We start from the raw sequence: 7,525 nt of genomic DNA, 5'->3' as shown, positions 1-7,525 counted from the left end.
AGACAATGGGTTAAGACCTGCATCCGGTGTCTTGGAGCAGAACAGCACCCAAGCCTCTTTAGGTGGTTGCCAGTTGTAATAGAAATAGGGTGTCTGGTTTTGGGTAGGCAAGAGCTCAAGCTTCGGTGAGTGCTTGCTTCAGTTTGTTGAAGGGTTCCTTTTGCTCTTTGCAGCACACCCATTCTTGTCCCTTTTTAAAAAGCTGGTATAAAGGATGTGCAATCTCTGCGTAGATTTCCACAAATTCTCTTGAAAAACCAGTAAGTCCCAGAAACAAACTAAGAGCAGAGATGGATGCTGGGAGCTTACATATTAGCTTGACCTGCTGTCTTCTTCCATGTACTCCTAATTCAGTGCCTAGATACATGACTTTCTGTAATGCCATCTGCGCCTTTGTCAGACTTATAAAAATCCCATATCTTTTATTTTGCCAAAAATTATATCCAGCATTTTCAAGTTGTTTTCCTTGGATGTTGTGGCAATTAAGATGTCATCTACATAACTCACAACATTGTCTTTTTCACACACTGTCCCCCACATTTTTGTCACACATCTGTGACAAATTGAGGGCGCGTTATGGAACCTTATGGCACTCTGCTGCTGGTGTGCTGCCGGTTGTTAAAGATAAACGCAAATTTATGCCATGCTGATCTGTGGAGGGGAATAGAGAAAAACACGCTGGACAGGTTGAGAACAGAGAACCATTTTGCACCTGTGGCTATGGTGGCCGTGATCTTGTTAAATTTCGCCACCACTGGTGCTAAACAAGGGGTGACTTTGTTTAGCTTGCGGTAATCAACCGTTAGCCTTCACAACTTCAAGACCAGCCAGATGTGGGAATTGCATGTGCTCGAGGTCTTGACAAGCACTCCCTGGTTTACCAACACCTCAATAGTCTCTTTTAATCTCTCTTCTACAGTAGAAAAGTATCTGTACTGATGTGGCTTAGGGTCTGGGCCATCAATTATTATCTCTATCAATTTTGCCACAGTGCAGCTTGTTGGTCGCGAATCCACTGAGATGTTTCCTGGCAATCTCTTTTACTTCTGGGCTCCACTCTGGCATTATCAGCTTTTCAGATGTCTTTAAAGCTGTCACCCTGTGCGATGCTGGAATTGCTTAGGATCCTGTACTCGCTATGTCTTGGACTAGTCTTCTATTTTGCAAATCCACGACAAGTTTCAATTGGGATAGGACATCAACTCCCAATATTCCATTTCCATCCAGTAGGCCAAACATTGCTTTTGTGGCAATCTTGTCAATAGCGCAAGTAATTGGTTCTGGAAATGGTACAAGGCTCTCTTTTCCATTGAATCCCTCAAGGATATTAATTTATTTTATGGGCTATTGTTTTACCTTTGACTCGGCTTTAGAGCAAATAATAGATATGATGGCACCCATATCAATTAGCATCTTCTGCTGAAATTGACCTAACTCTCTCTCCTCATTGTAGCTTTTACTGCTGGTCTTCCCCACTGTTCGCTGGATATTGGCGCCACCGCTGGGGAAGGAAGGGGAGCCTGGCCCTGTCACATTAAGTTAGGACCATTGTCTACTCGCTGCTCCATACGAGTGTTTGCTCTTACCTTGCCATCTTAATATTTAGCTAGTCTTTTAAGAAGCTCCTTGGTTGGTAATCCATCTATTTTGTCTTTTGGCTCGTACCTAAGCAATTGTCTCCAGAGCATGACTCTAAAAGACTTAGCCTCAGTTGCATCCTGATTATTTATTCCTCTTTCTGGCTTGCTGGAGTGAGAGCCATGTGTCCTTTCTGCTTTCTTCTGATTGTTGCTGCTGAACTTCTTTCCTTTTCTGTACTTTCTATTACCCTCTTTGACCCCAGCTATCCTTTTTTCTTTTGCCAGTGTGATGGGAAGGCTTCACGTTGGATCTCAAAAGCTTCCCACAGCTTGTCTTCTAGGTCTTTCAGCACAATGGTGTTAGGATCCACTGCTCCGATGATTGCCTTTTAAGGTAAGTAGCAACCCTTATAATAAAGTCTCTTTAAATTCAGGGGTATTACAGGCTGTAGCCCCTGCAAGCCAGTATAGAAGTTTTTCCCTATTCAAATATTTTTCTGGATGCTTGCCCATCTTCTGTCTCTCTGAGTAGAAATTCCCAATAATATTACTGTGGGAATAATAAAATTTGTATACTCTTTCACACATCTTCATGACATTCTCTGTATTAGCCATTTGGATGTCCCCGGGTAGGGCACTATATTCATCCCTGTTCATGCACTCCCTTAAGAGTGCAGCTGAATCGCCTTTGCTGATTCCAGGTAAAGTACTGACTTTGGAGAGCCAGTCAAGGGCAGTTTCATGATTTAATGGCCCCAGAGCCTTTCCTGGGGCTTTCGCCTGTTCTGGTGTATACAACTTAATTTTGTATCTAGTCTCTGCTGGACAAGAAGATCCACAATTTACAACCGTGGTTGTGATCAGCGCCATAGGAAGTCCTCTCCTCTCCTCTCCTTGATTTCTTCAGCTTCTGCTATTCTTAAGGAAGCTGAAGGCTGGCACCTTACTGCTTCTTCCTTTATGGACCCTTGATCACTTGCTCCTGCTTCTTCTGTATCTTCCAAGTCTGTCTCAGACTCCCATCCTCTCAATGGGTCCAAACTCATTGCTGCTAGCATCCCTTGAGTTTGTTTTAGCTTCTCTTGCAATCTATTAATTTTGCTATTACAGGTAGTGTGACTGGTTTGACTGCCTTGGCTGCTCTTTAACTCCTTCACCAGTTCTTGGACGGCTGCTTGCAATTCTTCATTCTTCGTTGCTAACACGTAGTTCTCTCTTTCCTTTTGCTGAGGAGGGCACTTAACTCTTGAAGTTGCAGCTCCAGTTTACTGATTTGAGTCACATAGGTTAGATTCTGAGCTGTGAACCCATCCATTTTACTACCCAGCTTTTCCATTTCCAGATCTTTTCCTGCTAAGAGATCTTTTAATTGGGAGATTTCCTGCCCTTTCTCCCTACAGTGCTTGCTTAATTCGTTGCCTGCTATTGCTAAACCATAAATGAACACTCTCTTCCACATCTTGCAGCTCAGGCTAGGCTTAGCTCCTACAAACTCTTCCCATTTTTTACATAGAGTGTCATATACATCTGCCCCGGTAAATAAACCTTTTGACCATGGGTTTTTAAATTTCCTGAATGATTTACACAATATTCAAAAGAATTTTTATTTAACTTTGGTGTCCAACCAGCTGCTCTGTATGTTTTCTTACTCATTTTCAAACCAGTCTGACCTACCACAGCCTGCCCAAGTTCCTTAGTGGGAGACCCACTTGCTACTGACTGTCAGAGTCAGCAATCAGCAGCACCCAATTGTCTGAATTGGTGTGTGCTCAGAGCTTCCCAGCTCTCACAGGACGTGCACAACCTCTTGGGCTGGTGTCTGTTTTCCTTCAGTCATCCACCAAGCTATCAGAGCCGGCGCCTACTTAATCACAGCTCACCAGGTCATCCGGAATGAGCTTTCCAAAAGACACCGTCTTTTCCAATACCAAAAGGCCCACCGGGTCGTCAGGTCTAAGCCCACAGGACTCACTGTCCTCCAACAATTCAAAACCCACTGGGTCATCCAGAATGGGCCAGCAGGGCTGAGCCAACTGCTCGAGCCTGCACAGGACTCACTGTCCTGTCTACCAGATCCTTCAGCTAAGCTCTGTAGCACTATAGACTGAAGTCACGCTTCCTGACTATCAGAGTCAGAGCTCCCCTGGATTCTCACCAGTGCTACAGCTAGCAGCAACAAGGTCAGTTTTGAGTTCCAAGAAACTACTGTCCCTGCGTCCAGTACTCCCACCCTCATGGTCAATGGGACGTAGTTAACAATACCGAGTAGATAATAATGCAAATAAAACAAAACATACTAATGTAGTAAGATGTACAAACATAAGTAAGTAAGAAACCTTTATTACAGGATTGGCTTTTATTACAGGATAGTTTATTACAGGATTGGCTACAGGAGTTGTCTCTAGTGTGAGATCTGAGATACAAATTGATCTGAGATATATGACTGGCTCTTGGAGCTGGAAGTAACCTGAATATCTTGTGATCTTTGGTGTAGATGACCATTTAACACTAAGTCCAGCTTGCCTGGGTGGCGAGATAGACTGGAGAGCCTAAGGGGACTGCCAGTGACTCCATGGTAAGACTGTTATAGTGATCCAGGAGTTCACATTTGTTACTGGGTTGGTAACTTCTAATTATAGAACACACCACCAGTTTGTTTTTTCCCCACAGTCCGCCCTGGGGTAGGCACTCACAGTCATGAGCCACTCCAGACAGTGTGACAGGTTTGCCTACCTGTGCTACAATTACACCTCCAATTGCAGCATAGACATCCTCTAAGTATCCACTTGACAGCCAAGGGAGTGACTGTGAGATCTTCAGACTGGGACTTAGGTAGAGGATGAGAAAGACCAACAATACAACAAGAAAAAAGTGCTTCTGTCAGATAGTCTGAGGTTTGACCCAGGTGACGGTTGTGCAGCTGGTATTTGCAGCCAGCACAAACACATGGCCTAAAACAGAGGTCCCCAAAGTGTCTGGCTTGCCCCCCTGGGGGGTGTGGAGGACCATCCATGGGGCACAGCAGGGCCTGACGAGCCTCCATTGGGGTGGGGAGGGAGTGCCATCCAGCCCCTCCCCACCCCCAGCTCTGCTCCACTCCGGCCCCCTGCCACATCCCCAACTCCCAGCCCCGCACGCACCTGGCCACGGCTCTGTTCCCAGTTCAGGGCTGAGGCTGGGGGCAAAGCCAGGAGTGGACCCACATCTGCCCATGGGGCCAGCTGCAGCCCATAACCGCAGCATAATCCCAGACCCGCCCCCAGCCTTGGCCCCAGCCTTGGCCCCGTTACCTTTGTCCACATCCCCTTCCCTCCCCCTGAGCCATGTCCCCACTCCTGGCCTCAGCTCAGGGGGGCCGGGGTGCCATGGACAGGGGTAAGCAGGGTGTGCGACCCTCAAATGTTTGGGGACCACTGGCCTAAACTATGTAGGTGTTGCTTGGTTTAGGCCAGGGCAGCATTTCTGCAGTGTTTGGTGTTTTGTTTTGTTTTTTCCCCCTCTAGCCTGTCTGCTAGAGCTGCAGGAGCAGCAAGTGGTTTCTCTAGTGGATGGTATGTCCAGACGATGAGATGCTCTGAGACCCAGCAGGGCCCTGTTGTGCAGAGGCCTGTATTCTAAGTTGTCCAAAGTAACATAAGTTTAACTTGGCCTGTTATGTAAAATTGTTTATGAAAGTCAGCAAAAGTTGAAGGGAAATAGTTGGCCCAAACTGGATTGTTTAGGATAAAAGAGCTGTCCTAACGGGACTCCAAGGCTCCTGGTAAAGTCATAGGTAGGCATGACAATAAGCTGAAGGATTCTAATAATGGCAGGAAATATTTATAATTGTTTTGATTGGTAATGTTAATGGCGTGCAGTTGCCCTCCCCTCTTGGATGTTGTCTGTTTGGGGGGAGAAGGGGGACAGGTGAACTGGAAGGAATGAGCTTCACCATCATGTCTGCCAGCCACATTGTCACCTGGGACCCTGTTGGGTCTTTGTCTACTGTGACACTGTTGGGTCTTCCTCTCCCTGCTCTGGTCAGGCTCTGACCAGACTAGGCCAGAAAGCAGGAACCACATGACATCGTCACCTCCACTGTTACCTGCACACTCTACGGCACCCACCTTTACCCTTCTGTGGGCTCACGGTAAATCTTACGTTCTGTGGGTTTGTGGGGTCTTTTTACCAGTGAAAGAGCCTTACACAGTAATATCCTTAACCTCTATTTATTAACAATCACCAAAACAGAATGCAAACACTAAGCATACAATGCTCACCGCTCCCAATAAGGCAGACAAACTTTTCCCACTGGCCAGTCAGGATCAGGTCGTCCATGGAATCCAGCTTCTCATGATATAGTTGGCAGGGTGCTAAGGTCTTGCAGTTCTGATCTTGGGCTGTGTCCTGGAGTTGGTTCCAAAGAACTTCCTTTGGGAGTCTAGTTTATATAGTGAAACTGGAGTCCTGTTTACCTGTACCTTAACCAATCATTTTACTAAAGTATTACAAAACAATTCTTCACCCAATCATACCCCACCACCTTAGCTGATTTACACCTTGCAAAATTTGTTTCTGTTTGTTACATAACTATCAAAGAACCAGACAGAAATGACACAGACAAACAATAGAGAAGTAGGGACCATAAAGGCAAAACAATAAAGAAGTAGAGATTTCACACCCATAACTAAGTGATTCCTTGCCAGACAGAATGCTGTCAGACAAAGTTTTCTTTAAATGTCTTAAGATCTGTTTCTTTATCTGGTGATGCTGGGTGCTATTAGGACAGGATCGCCTTCTTAACAGCCCAATATTACATTGTTTTAATATAATTTAGATGGGATGTGGGAATGCGACTCTCTGCTTCTTAGCTCATGGCTGCTGCTCTCCTAATATGGCTGCAGAAAAAGGCCCCAGACCTTACCCACCAGCTTCATCTAAATCCCAAACACTACCTGGAATATGAGACTTTGGTTCCTGCTGTCATACTCCCTCCCACATGTGTCCTTTTTCCTTCTTCCCCCCGCCCCCACACACTTCTCTTTCCTCTCTCCCTTTTGCATCTGTCTAATAACACTGCTTATCTTAATCAGCCAAGACAGCTCCACCCTTTGCAATACTGCTGTGAGCCTGTAAGCATAAAGGTGGCTAAAGGGAAAGCTTTAAACTGCCTGACACTGATAAAAGTCTACCAGGTCCTGAGTAGCTGATGAGACTCTCTGCTGTGCCATTTTTCTCCAGTAGCCATGTTGTAAGGGAAAGTCAACACCTGAGACAGAAGCCGCACTTTCTATATTTTCTGTTCTTTTCTTTCCCCTTTTGTGTGTGTGTTAGTCTGGTTTTGTTTTGAAGGAAAGAGGATCAGATTCCAGCAGCCTCCAGCCCATTTTGACTAACTTTTCCTCCTTTCCCCAAAAGGACATTGTCACCATCGTTAACACCATCTAAAAGCCTGTCAGAAAGGGGGGTTTCCTTATAAAAACTAGGTACAGTTACAGGGAAAAGGAATAAGGGATATTGTTAAAACGAAAGCCTCACATAAGGCCAGGTCTACACTACGGCATTACTTTGGTATAAATACATCGCTCAAGGGTATGAAAAATCCCCACTCCTGAGCAACGAAGTTATGCTGACTAAGTGCTGGTGCGGACAGCGTTGTGTCCGTGGCAGAGCTTCTCCTCCCAACATAGCTACCGCCTCTCGCGGAGGTGGATTAACTACGCCGAGGGATGGGCTCTCCCCCATAAGCGTAGAGCGTCTTTGCTAACGTGGCACAGTTGCATCAGTGCAGCTGCGCCAAAGCAGCGTTTCAAGTGTAGACCTGCCCTCATACTTTACATTTGAAATGCTTTAATGGATTTTTCCTTCTTTTTGTGTGCCTTCAATAAAGATTTACAAAGATTTGTAATGGTGGCTGTTGCAAAGGGAATAAGCCAATAACAACTTGACACTAAACCCCACACCAC

This window comes from Lepidochelys kempii, chromosome 1 (assembly GCF_965140285.1).
Source record: "Lepidochelys kempii isolate rLepKem1 chromosome 1, rLepKem1.hap1, whole genome shotgun sequence".
Lineage (NCBI taxonomy): Eukaryota > Metazoa > Chordata > Testudines > Cheloniidae > Lepidochelys > Lepidochelys kempii.
Note: the sequence above shows the minus strand (reverse complement) of the source record.